This window comes from Capricornis sumatraensis, chromosome X, assembly GCF_032405125.1.
Source record: "Capricornis sumatraensis isolate serow.1 chromosome X, serow.2, whole genome shotgun sequence".
In the NCBI taxonomy this organism is placed as follows: Eukaryota; Metazoa; Chordata; class Mammalia; order Artiodactyla; family Bovidae; genus Capricornis; species Capricornis sumatraensis.
Genome location: NC_091092.1, coordinates 78,129,665 through 78,143,799, shown reverse-complemented (window position 1 = coordinate 78,143,799; position 14,135 = coordinate 78,129,665).

Below are 14,135 nucleotides of genomic sequence, written 5' to 3'. Positions count from 1 at the left end.
CTCCTCCAAAAAGTAAAACAGGAGGAGGCCCTGAGAGGGTGCAGCTATTGTTTTTGTGTTTTAATTAAAAACCATTAGCAAAACATTGATTCCTATCAGAAACAAAAATATTGTCAAGGACACATTAGAGCCCCTGAGGGACCCCTGGACTACTGATTGTAGGTCTAGAAAAAGCTGCCACAGTGATGTGGGTGCCATGGGATGTGTATATGTTTGTGAACATGTGGGTGTGCATGTGTTTGTGGGCATGTGTATCTACTATCAAAGAGCTCTCCCGAAAAACAGAAAAGGTCCTGCCAGTTACAAAACAGCTGGAGGTGCACCCTAAAAGAGCTCCAAGCTGAGACTCCTCTCAGTTATGACAAGGTATGCCTTGACAAACTCAAGGATTCTGAGATTCAATGTCAGTTAAGAACGGACACCATCTAACTCCCCACACATTCAAGCCAAAAACCTAGCAGTCATCCTAGACTGTCTCATACTCCTTACTTTCCACATCCAATCCATTAAAAAAATCTTTTTTGCTTTACTCCAAAATATACTCAAATCCCTCCATTTCTCCCCACCTTTACTTCCATCAGTGTGGGTCAAGTCACCATCGTCTTTGACTCAGACCAGGCCTCCTCACTGGTCTCCCTATTTCCACCCTTGCTGCCCTACAGTCCATTCTCTATACAGCACTCAGGGGGATCTTTTAAAATACATAAGTCAGATCATAGCCTCTTTTTCCTGTTGCAGCAATTACGGAGGCACATGTTCAAAATGAAACCTCCAGAGAATTCCCTGGTTGTCCAGTGGTTAGGATTCTGTGCTTTCACTGCTGAGGGCATAGGTTCAACCACTGGTCGGGGAACTAAGATCCCACAAGCATCACGGCATGATCAAAAGGAAAAAAAAAAAGCCAAAATGGAACATCTACCACCCTGGATCACAGTGACTATGATGAACAGAGCCCACTCCCCTGGATAGTTGCCATAAGTTAGAATTTTGTAGTATGTTACTTCATCATAACTTAGCCTATCCTGACTGATTCATTGAAGTCATGCATATTTCTGGGGAAAGCATTATGGCTTCAGCAGATTCCTAAAGGAATCTGTGACTACAACGGAGTCTCTCAACAATTGGCCTAGAATGAGAGGGGAGCTGGCTGACTGGACACAGTGCTCAGAGGGTACCATGAACAGACCTGGTTATGTATGCCTCAGGCAGGGGCATCACACAGAAGTGAGTCAAGAGGGTAGACCGCTCAGCAGTCGGGCAATCTGTACCTACACCAGGATAGAGGACAGGATCTTGGTCCAGTTGGGTTGGGATGGCGGGCCAGGACTGCAGTACAAAGGAGGGTGATTGTGTAGAATTTGGGAGTAGGAATCAACATGGTATGGGTGGCAAGGTTGGGGGAAGGAGAGGAAGGAAGAGGAAACAACTAAGGGGCAACACAGATCTCCAAGGGTCACTCTTAGGGGTGCCCAATCTTATATCAAATTGGCAGCAAGAAGACTCAGGGACCAATGTAGGACCCCAGCTGTTGTCATAGGTTCTCCAGCTCCTGGGTCTGCTAAAGCTGATGGAATATTCCTTGCCTCAGACAGGACTGGTTCAGGGGTTACTATGGTGAACCAAGTTGGCCACAGTGAGCCTGCCTGGGAACCGCTAGGGGAAGCAGAGGCAGGAGAAATGAGGAAAGGCTTATACCAACAAAATAACAGCTGACAGTTATCCAGGGCTTTTCACATGCCAGGCACTATGGCAAGTATATCACAAGCATGCTCTCTCCATAATCCTCACACAAATTCCATAAAGTTAGGACTGCTCTCCACTTAGAGTCAATAAGTAACTTGCCTACAATCATGCAGCTAGTAAATGTCAGAGCCCTGATTTGAAACTAGGATGTCTCCTCCCCAGCCTATGCCTTTAACCACTTTATTTTCTCCTGGAATTTATGTACATATTTATTTTCCTTCCTCCTGGTATCTCATTCTACCCCATTTCCTGCCACCTGTTCAATGCCTTCTTCTCACACTCCTCTCCTTGACATGACAAAAAAATTGAGTACACCCTGACTTGTCATCATTGTTAACTTTCTGGTCATTTATCTTCTGGCTCAATGTTTCAGCATTTCAGCTTTCCATATATTGACAACTGACAGATGATCCTTATCTAGAACCACAGAGTCTATGGGACACCTCTCTGACCAGTATGCAATAGCAGAGAAGCAGGAAGTTCTTTCGAACGGGGTGACTGTCACTGGGAAAGGAGGTGGTGCAGCACTCTGTGCAGGGACTGCAAATGAGTCACAGAACCAGGGACTTGGGAGCTCTAAACACTCCTGGAGGGAGGTTGGTAGCAATTCTGAGGAGATTAAAGTTTGTAGAAAGGAGACCAAGGATTCCTCAGGAGTGTAGGCTTTGAGGTTTGGGAAATGCTTGCTGTAGTAGGGGAAAGGTTCAAGGAGGGGAGGAGAAGTTGCAACATTGATTTTCTCTGATTATTTGAAGGTATTTGGGATGGACCTTTCTACTGAGTCAGTTCTGCTATCAGAGAAAACAAAGAGCACTGATTGTTCTTCGAGTCATGGAATTCGGATCTGGCTTTACCACTTACTAGGTACCCCAGGTGGCACCAGTGGTAAAGAACCTGCCTGCAAATGCAGGAGACATAAGAGACACAGGTTCAATTCCTGGGTTGGGAAGATGCTCTGGAGGAGGGCATGACACCCCACTCCAATATTCTTGCCTGGAGAATCCCATGAACAGAGGAGCCTGGTGAGCTACAGTCCACAGGGTCGCAAAGAGCTGGACATGACTGAAGTGATTTAGTACGTGCACGCACGCAGGTGTCCAGAACAGGCAAGCCATAATAGCTTCCCTGGTACTCAGCTTCCTCATCTGCAAAATAAGGACAAGAATTTTATACCTTCTTCATAAGGATGATTTGGAATAAGGATCAAATAACAATGACATCTGCAAGTCACCTCAAACTCAATAACACTGATTCTGCCTTCCCTGAAGCTGCCCATGCTCCAGTGTTCTTTATCTTGATGCAGACCATTCCTCCCAACACTGTCACCTAGACCAAAAATCCTGTTGCCTCCCTAAGAGAAGGCTGTCTCTATAACCTCATTTACTTTTGCACCTGTGAATCTGTCCACTTTCTCCCCAGAGTCACCACTGCCGCCCTTGGGAAAGTGAAAGCGAAAGTTGCTTAGTCGTATCCAACTCTTTGCGACTTCATGGACTATACAGACCATGGAATTCTCCAGGCCAGAATACTGGAGGGGATAGCCTTTCCGTTTTCCAGGGCATCTTCCCAACCCAGGGATCAAACACAGGTCTCCCGCATTGCAGGCAGATTCTTTACTAGCTGAGCCACCAGGGAAGCCCAAAAATACTAGAGTGGGTAGCCTATCCCTTCTCCAGCAGATCTTCCCGACCCAGGAATCAAACCAGGGTCTCCTGCATTGCAGGTGGATTCTGTAACTGAGCTATGAGGGAAGTCCCCATAGCTTCCCTCATAGCTTGAGAAACCCTTGGGAAAATTCCATCATTTCTCTCTTGAACTACAGTATTACCCTCCTTACTGGCTCTGCTCTTTCTCTGAACGACTGCCTTCAGTCTGTTCTCTGCATGGCAGCCAGAGTGAAAGTTTTGAAATCAAGTCAGATCATGTTGCTTCTTTGCTTCATTGGCTTCCTATTGCTTTTAGGATAAAATCTTAGGACTTCTTCCATAGCCCTCCAGACCCTGTGGGACTGGTCAACTTCAGACAGCTTTTCTTCATCTAGTGCTGCTCTTTCTCTTATTCCCTTGTGCCTCAACACATTCACTTCTTTTTGTTTTTTGTCTGTTCAGTCACTAAGTTGTTTCCAACTATTTGTGACCCCATTGACTGCTGCACGCCAGGCTTCCCTGTCCTTCACCATCTCCCAGAGTTTGCTCAAACTCATGCTTGTGATGCCATCCAACCATCTCATCCTCTGTTGTCCCCTTCTCTTCCTGCCTTCAATGTTTCCCAGCATCAGGGCCTTTTCCAACGAGTCAGCTCTTCGCATCAGGTGGCCAAAGTATTAGAGCTTCAGCTTCAGCATCCATTCTTCCAGTGAATATTCAGGGTTGATTTCCTTTAGGGCTGACTCTTATGATCTCCTTGCAGTCCAAGGGACTCCCAAGAGTCTTCTCTAGCACCACAACTCAAAAACATCAATTCTTCAGCTTTCTTTATGGTTCAACTCTAACATCTATACATGACTACTGGAGAAACCATAGCTTTGATGATACAGACCATTGTTGGCAAAGAGATGTCTCTGCTTTTTAATAGGCTGTCCAGGTTTGTCATAGCTTTCCTTCCAAGAGGCAAATGTCTTTTAATTTCATGGCTGCGGTCACCATCCACAATGATTTTGAAGCCCAGGAAAAGAAAATCTGTCACTGCTTCCACTTTTATCCCCATTTATTTGCCAAAAAGTGATGAGATGTGTTCTATGATCTTAGTTTTTAGAATGTTGAGTTTTAAGCAAGCTTTTTCACTCTCCTCTTTCACCCTCATCAAGAGGCTCTTTAGTTCTTCATTGTTGCCATTAGAGTGGTATTATCTGCATATCTGAGGTTGTTGATGTTTCTCCCAGCAATCAGGATTCCAGTTTGTGAGTCATCCAGCCTGGCATTTCACATGATGTACTCTGAGAAAGTTAAATAAACAGGGTGACAATATACAGCTTTGTCCTACTCCTTTCCCAATTTTGAACCAGTCCATTGTTCAATGTCCACTTCTAACTGTCACTTCTTGACCTGCATACAGGTTTCTCAAGAGACAGGTAAGGTGCTCTGGTACTCCCATCCCTTTAAGAATTTTCCAGTTTGTTGTGATCCACACATGCAAAGGCTTTAGCATAGTCAATGAAGCAGAAGTAGATGTTTTTCTGGAATTTCCTTGCTTTTTCTATGATCCAACAGATGTGCTTCCTTAGAGTTCCTTGAATGTACCATGCTCCCTCCTGCTATGGAGCCTTTGGATATGGTATTCTTGCTGCCTGGAAAACTCTTATCAATCCCCCTCCAGCTTCAAGCATCTTCCTAATTGTTTATTCAATACGCCAGGAAAGGTTTTCTTGATCTTCTGATACTACGTCAATTATCTCTGTTAGTCACTTTTGGTTTATTTTGGTGATTATTTGATTAATGTCTGCCCCTTCCACTAGACCCTTAGGGACCTGAAGGCAAGAACTATGCCTGTCTTTCCTCACCACGGTATCCCCAAGCACCTGACACAGTGCCTTGCAAATAGTAGGTGCTTAGTCAATATTTGTTAAAGGAGTAGATGAATGTGGATATCCTTGACAAACAGTAAAGAGCAGTGCAAAATTAATCAGTCTTGCAGAAATGAACCAACTAATCTTAAAATTAATGTGGAAATCCAAGGGATCCATGAGTGAAAACAATCCTGAAAATGAAGAATGAAGCTGGAGGAAAAACACTTCCCAATTTCAAAATTTACTACAAAAGCATAATAATCAAAACAGTGTGTTACCGGCATAAGGACAACAAATAGATCAATGGAATAGAATTTAGAATACAGAAATAACCCATACATTTATGATCAACTGGTTTTTGACAAGGGTGCCAATACCAATCAATGGGGAAAGACTAATCTTTTCAACAAAAGATGCTGGCACAACTGGATATCCACATGCAAAAGACTGAAATTGGACCATTGCCTCCTCACACCATATACAAAAACTAACTCAAAATGGATCAAAGACCTAAATGTAAGAGTTCAACTAGAGAACTCTTAGAAGGAAATAGAAATGAATACCTGAGTACCTTTGGATTAGAGAACACATTCTTACATGTGACACCTAAAGGATGAACAACTAAAGAAAAATAGGTAAATTGGAGGTTACCAAAATTTAAGAAATGTTTGCATCAAAGGACACTATCAAGATAATAAAAAAGGCAACCCACAGAACGGAGAAAACATTAATAAATCATGTCAGATGAGGGATTAATATCCAGAATACATAAAAAAACTACAACTCCAAAACAAAATAACAACCCAATTCAAAAATGGACAAAGCCTTGAATCAATATTTGTCCAAAAAGACATACAATGGCTACGAAGCACATGAAAAAATGTTCAACATTACTAATCATTAGGGGAAATGCAAATCAAAACCATGATCAGATATCAATCACATCCACTAGGATGACTACAATTTTTTTAAAAATGGACAATAACAAGGATGTAGAGAAATTGGATGTAGGGAAATAGCAAGGATATGCAGAAATTAGAATTCTCATACATTGCTAGTAGAAATGTAAAATGGTGCATCCTTTGTGAAAAACAGTAAGCAAGACCTTCAAAGGCTAAACATAGTTACCACAAGAGCCAGCAATTCGCCTCTTAGATTCAGACCTCAAAGAAATAAAAATATGTGTATACAAACAATTTTGAACATGAATATTCACAGAAGCATTATTCATGATAACCAAAAGACAAAAACCACCCAAATGTCCTTCAACGTGAGTATGTAAACAAACTGTAGTAAAGCCATACAATAGACTATTATTCCACCAGAAAAAGAAATGAAGCACATATACATGCTATGACACGGATGAGCCTTGGAAACATCAAGCTAAGTGAAAGAAGCCAGACACAAAAGGTCACATATTGTACGATTCCATTTATATGAAATGCCCAAAATAGGTAAATCCATAGAAAGTAGACTAGTGTTTACCAGGGGCTGGGAATTGGAAGGTGACAGCTAAGGCAAGCATGGTTGCTTTGGGGGGTAATGAAAATGTTCTAAAATTGATTGTGGTGGTGGTTGTACAATTCTGTGAATATATTGAAAGTCACTGAATTGAACACTTTAAACGGAGGAATCCTATATAGTTATGTGAATTATAGCTCAATAAAGCTGTCCTTCAGGGAAAAAAAAGGTGTTAACAAGGAAGGTGAGTTCTAAAGATCAAAAATGAGCCTGTCACACTAAGACTTAGAGGATGAATATTCCAGCCTGAAGGAATAGCTAGTGCAAGGATCCTGAGGCATGAATGAGTTTGATGAAGAACAGAAACGAGGCCAGTGCAGTTGGCCAGGGAGGCCAGGGTGAAAGCGGTGGGAGCCAAGGTCAGAGATGATGGCAGGACAGATAGCTCTGCAGCTGATGGTAAGGAATGTGGAATCTGTTCTGAGTATGATGAAGAGCTGCAAGAGGTTTTGGAGCGGGAGAGTGACATATTTCACTGGCTGAAGCAAGTCACATGGCCACACCTAACTGGAAGGGGAAGTCCTGCTATGTACCCGAAAGAAGGAGAGACAGAACTATCTGGAGAGTAGCACTGATGACAACCACCCACTTACGTGTTCACATACACATACAATTTTTCAATATCATTCTTTTTCTAATGTATTTTTAATTTGGGGGAATCTTGAATGTAGTTTCCAGGTGGTCAAGTTTCTTTTCCAAGTCAATTCTTAGAGCAGGATAAAGAACCCACACTGGGTTGGTTCTCCAGCTTTGCTTTGCCTCAGGGCATGGATTCTTACCCTGGGGTCCACAGTTCCCCAAAAGTTACATGAAGAGAGTTTAAGAGGTCTGTGAAAAAATTACCTCTTTACTTCCACTACCCTCGTGTTGAAATGATGACTATAGGCAACATATCACAGAAGTATGAGCAGTGTCTGTGACTATATCTGTGATAGAAATCACAGAGATTTGTATATCAATCTACAGTTGTTGAAGGAGTCTCAAATTTTCACTTACAAAATTGCAGTAATTATTAAACCTGCTGTTAGATGTTGTCATTTAAAAGGTGTTAGCAAAGAAGCACGCATATTACCATATCACAATTTTTTAAAATATTTTGATAATTGTATTTCAGTATAATTGTTTTCCTTGATAAGTCTATTTTATCTAATGCATTTAAAAATAATATTCTGAAAAAGATTAGCAACTCCAATGGGTCATAGAGGGTGACTCTCCTTCTCCCTACCCTGTCTTCCTCTCAACTTACCCTGTGTTGCCTCCTGGTAGGTCTGCCAAGGTTCATGCTCAAGTCTTAATCTATGACACTAAAGGAAATGAAATGAAGCAGAAAACTTGAAAGCAAGTTCTTTTTTTCAGTAATAACATGGATTTCTTTTTTGAAAAATTTTTTTTGAAGTATAGTTGATTTACAATGCTTCTGGTATACAACAAAGTGATTCATTTATATATATATATGTACATATATATAATTTTCAGATTCTTTTCCATTATAGGTTATTATAAGATATAGAATATAGTTCCCTGTGCTATACAATAGGTCCTTGTTGTTTATCTATTTTATATACAGTAGTGTATATCTGTTAAACCCAAATTCCCAGTGGAAGCAAGTTCTGAAGATGACTTCTGGGTACTAGAGGAGTGAGTAGACTTGGATACTACTGAGTGATGTCTCCAGTAACCAGCCCAGGCACTGTCATGCATCACCACATGGCAGAAATATCAGCCTGACAAAGCCAAGCACAGTTTCCTCCTAGCTTGCTGCGGCTGATCCTTTCACCTTTCTGGGCCTCAGTTTCCCCATCTGGCTATGAACGTTTGGACTGGATAGTCTTCTTACGGCCTGACCAGCTATGACAGCCTGAGTTTACATTTCTCTGCACTGTCTGCTTCCATGACATTTCCAGAAAGAAGCTCATTCATACTAAGTGCCCTCTGACCTTGGCACTAAGTTTGAGGGGCTTCCCAAGGATTCCCTACAATGTAGTAGAGGAGAAAAGGTGCTTTCCCCAACCCTCCAAATGCCATCCACAGCCCTACCTCCTTGCCTTTGGTCATGCCACTCCCTCTGTCCTTCCTTGTGCCTGTCAAGGATGGAATCCAATGCCAGGTTTTATGACAAAGCTGTCACTTGCTACTCTCTGAAGTTCCTGGACACCAGGCATGATCTACCAAGTGACTACTTCATGTAAAGACTAAGGAACAAATACAAGCAGAGTGCTGGATACTTATCAAAATAATTCTTTATAATATTTGTATAAATAATTTCCTATGTGCCAAGCTTATAATATTCATGGTATGCCTATGAAGTAGGTATTATAAAAATGATTCCCAATTTATAGCTTGGGAAACATGCAAAGAGATGTCAGGCTAGTTACCTAGGATCATAAAGAAGGCAAATGGCAGAATGAGGGCTCAAACCCAGGGAGGGTGGTCTCAGGGCCCCTGAACTTAACCACTATGCTACCTATACTAGCATTATCATCTTTCTTCTGCCAGTGCAGACAAATTATAGGTGCAAAGAGATTAGGCCAAGTGGTAGCCTGCCTTCCTCTAGCATGCTTTCTGCTGCTCCTGGGTACTTTTGACCTTCAAGGCAGACATTTTTGTTTCTTCTTCCTTCTGGTTGAATTTTGCAGTCTGAACCCATTGAGTCCTCCCCTCTGATCCTGCCCTTTCATGTCTTTTATGCCCATCTGTGTTGCTGTACACCTGAAACTAACATGCTATTGCAAATCAACTATACTTCAATAACAAAATAAAATAAAAATTTTATTAATAAAATAATAATTGTATTAATAATAATTTTATTAACCACTGAGATTCTAATTTAATTCACCCCAGAGGTGAAGTGGGCTTCCCAGGTGGCACAGTGGTAAAGAATCTGCCTGTCAACGCAAGAGATGTGAGTTTGATCCCTGGGTCGGGAAGATCCCTTGGAGTAGAAAATGGCAACCCACTCCAGTATGCTTGCCTAGAAAATTCCATGGACAGAGGAGCCTGGCGGGCTAAAGTCCATGGGGTCGCAAAGAGTTGGACACGACTGAGCACACACACACACACACACACACACACACAGGTGAGGTCCAGACACTGGTTTACATATTTTTCAGTTTTCAAGGTGATTCTAATAAGAAGGCAAGTTAAGACTGCTCTAAACCAGTGCTTCTCATGCTTGACTTAACACAAAACCCCTCTGGAGCAGATTTAAAACACACACACACAGAACACGGAAGCAACCTAGATGTCCATCGACAGATGAATGAATAAAGAAGTTGTGGTACATACACACAATGGAATATTACTCAGTCATAAAAAGGAATGCATTTGAGTCAGTTCTAATGAGGTGGATGAACCTAGAGCCTATTATACAGAGTGAAGTAAGTCAGAAAGAGAAAGATAAGTATCGTATACTAACACATATATACAGTATCTAGAAAAATGGTACTGAAGAATTTATTTGCAGGGCAGCAATGGAGAAACAGACATAGAGAATAGACTTATGGACATGGAGAGAGGGGAGGAGAGGGTGAGATGTATGGAGAGAGGAACATGGAAACTTACATTACCATATATAAACTAGATAGCCAACAGGAACTTGCTGTATGGCTCAGGAAACGCAAACAGGGGCTCTGCATCAACCTAGAGGGGTGGGATGGGGAGGGAGAGGGGTGGGATGGGGAGGGAGATGGGAGGGAGGTTCAAAAGGGAGGGGATATAAGTATACCTGTGGCTGATTTATGTTCAGGTTTGACAGAAAACAACAAAATTCTGTAAAGCAATTATCCTTCAATTAAAAAATAAATTCACACACACACACATCCAATGCCTAGGCTTCACTCCCAGAGATTCTGATTTAATTGGTCTGGAGTGGGGCTCAGGCATCAGTGATTTTTTTCAAAATGTGCTAGATGATTCTAAAGCACAGCCAAGGTTGAAAACCCAAACCAATATCCATGACTTGACAGAGGATAACTGAAAAGAGATAAATCATAGTTTATCTACCTTGTAAGCTCCATGAGGACAAAGAATTTTGTCTGTCTGTTCACTGCTGTATCTCTAGCACAAAAACAGTGCCTGGAACACAACAGATACTCAATTAATGTTTTCTATTAAATTAATGAGTGGTTTATTGGTCTTCATAGGAAAATCAGTGGTAATGTCTCTGGATCTATTTTCATATCTTTGCATGTGTGCTCAGTGATGTTTGACTTTTTGTGATCCCATGGACTGTAGCCCGCCAGGCTCCTCTGTCGATGGGATTTTTCCAGGCAAGAATACTGGAGTAGGTTGCCATTTCCCTACTCCAGGGGGTCTTCCCAAACCAGAGATCGAACCTGTGTCTCTTGTGTCTCCTGCATTGGCAGGTAGATTTTTTACCACTGTGCCACCTGGGAAGCCCCTTTCATTTCTTAAATTAAAGTAATAACTCACAAGACTGTCATGAGGACTGTATGAGACAACATATGTAAAAGTGCTTCATAATTTAGGAAGAAATCAAAACATGCTAGTTAATCTCACAGGAAAAAAAATCAATTTCCTGTTTTCTCTTCCTGTCTCACTCCTCAAAGTTGAATTCTCCTTTTAGTCCCACCAAATACAGTCCTGCTGAATCTCCTGAGTTTCCCTAGAAAGCCCCCCATTTGATCCTACCCTAACTTGGGCTCTACAACTCTTAAATTATTTCTTCTTCTCTGAGCCTGTTCATTTGACCAGAAAATGGAGGTAATAGTGGCAACTATATTATGAAATCACTGTGAGGATAAATGAATTGATGATTCACATATTGCCAGGCACATAGTAAGCCCTTAATAGTAACAATAAAAGCCATGGCGTTTTTTGTCCAAAAGTTCTTCAATTTAGAAAAAACAGGGGGTCACCTCAGTGTAAAAGTAAAGCGGGGTAATCTAGCTGTGATATCTGTCACTTTCTGGTATCAAGAGGTAATTTGATTGGCCAAATAGAAGTGCAAAACACATTCTACTAGCTCTCCCTGTTTGGCAGTCAGCAAAGACGTATACAGCACTTACTGGATACCAAGGCACTGCTGCTGCGGCTAAGTCGCTTCAGTCATGTCCGACTCTGTGTGACCCCATAGACGGCAGCCCACCAGGCTCCCCCGTCCCTGAGATTCTCCAGGCAAGAACACTGGAGCGGGTTGTCATTTCCTTCTCCAATGCATGAAAGTGGAAAGTGAAAGTGAAGTCGCTCAGTCGTGTCCAGCTCTTCGCGACTCCATGGACTGCAGCCCACCAGGCTCCTCCATCCATGGGATTTTCCAGGCAAGAGTACTGGAGTGGGGTGCCATTGCCTTCCCCGACCAAGGCACTGGGGGAACACAACTCTTGAGTGGTCTAATGGAAGACCTAAGCCCTTAAGGAAAAGGCCATATCGCAGGCACCGATCTGGCAGTGGTACATCCTGATTGCAGGCTTCAGAGTATTGGTAATGGCAGAAATTATGAAACAGCTGAAGATAAGCATTAACATAGCAGATTTATTATACAATATAGAAATGTTTAAAGAAAAGGAAACAGGTTTTAGTTTCTTTGATGAGTTATGGGGAGTACTTTATGTATTCTGAATAACTCCTTAGCAGATATATGATTTATATTATATAAACATTTTTAAATGATACATTAATTTGAAAGGGGCTATAAAAGGGTGGATGTATTACCATAACTTTTTCTTACAAAGCAAAAATGAAACATTCATAAGGAAAAATATTAGAAGAATATACATCAGAATGTAGTCAATCTGGTTGATACCAAGGATGATTTTTGTTTTATTATTTTTTCTTTGTGCTTTCTATACTTCCAACTTTTCTGCATCAAATAAGTATATTTTTATAATTACGGAAATTATCATTAAAGTTATTACTGGTATTAAAAGTAGACTCCTAGGAAAAAAAGAGAGAAATACAAACACCTATCTCCTACTATGGCACTTAGTCATTCAGCAAACATTTGCAGTGTGCCTACTTCCAGACTAGATGCTGGGGAAAGAGGGATGAGTTGGCCAGTGTCCTTGTTCTCAGGGATGACAATACATAATATTTTGGGGTGATTTTTTTGCTTGTGAAGCCTTTTCCATATAGGATTTTATTTGATCCTCCCGACAAAAATAAACAGGCTCGACACTGAAATTACTTGCATTAGAAAATACCGAAATTGGGCATTATCCCTTGGCAAATGAACAAAATTAGCCAAGTTCATAACCAGGGCCTCTTTCTACCTCTAAAGGCATGTCACTAGCCCACAACCATATAATATAACTCTGAGTTCCCTTAGGGTTGAGGAAACCCTTCAAACTCATCTGAACTTATTAGGATTTGAAGGCCTCAGCAGTTTTTTTTTTTTTTTAATAATATGATTTATTTATTTTTTCTTTTTTCTTTTTTTTTTAATTTTTAAATCTTTAATTCTTACATGTGTTCCCAAACATGAACCCCCCTCCCACCTCCCTCCCCATAACATCTCTGTGGGTCATCCCCATGCACCAGCCCCAAGCAGTTTTTTATCTTATTTCCAAAGCCCCACAACCTTTAAAACAGGCTTTTACTCTTCCCAGGAGAGGATGCTAACTTCTAGCTTCCAGTTCATCTTGGAGCCAGGAATGGCCAGGCTGTTCTTCTAAGTTTCAAAGAAGAGGGTTATGTTACTTTCAAAAGGTGGTAAAGGAAAGGAAATAAAAATGAATTCAAGAGGTTTCAGTACATAGCGGGCAGTCTCTGCCTCAACCATCTTCTCCCAACCTGGGCCACATGGAGGAACAAAGGTTGCAAAAGCAAACAAAGCACAGCAGAAACACAGCAGAATCAGAGAAGGCTGTAACAAGGAGGGACTGCCTGGATGTATGAATAGAAGTTTTCAGGAAGACAAGAGAGAAAAGGGCTATGGAAGGTTTCCTTGCCTCTGCTCTATGTTTTCACCTAATACCCAGTAGCCTGCAGTGAGGTTATCTCCCTCCCCACTGTCCTCCCAACTAAATATCAAGACTCAAGGGCAAAAGGTAGGTCTTATCAATTCATTGTCACCAGTACTTGGCAGAGGGCCTGGCACAATCTTAGTACAATGAGCTAGGTAGGAATTAGCCCTTGAAGCCGGCTCTAAATCACCATATTAGCGATAAATTGCTTTCTTTTGTTAAAGAATATTAAAATTAAAGGTGAAAAATAGCTCAGCTCTACCCAAACTCACCATTTCAAAACACATTTTAAACAGAACACAGCCAAGTTTTAAAACAGATATTGAAGAAATGCTGTCTATATTTTCCCATCTAGAACCGAGAAGCAACAAGCCCTCACAACGAACAATTACCCTGAGTTGTTCATCATAGAAAGTAGACATTTAGTCTGGAGCCTCAGGCAG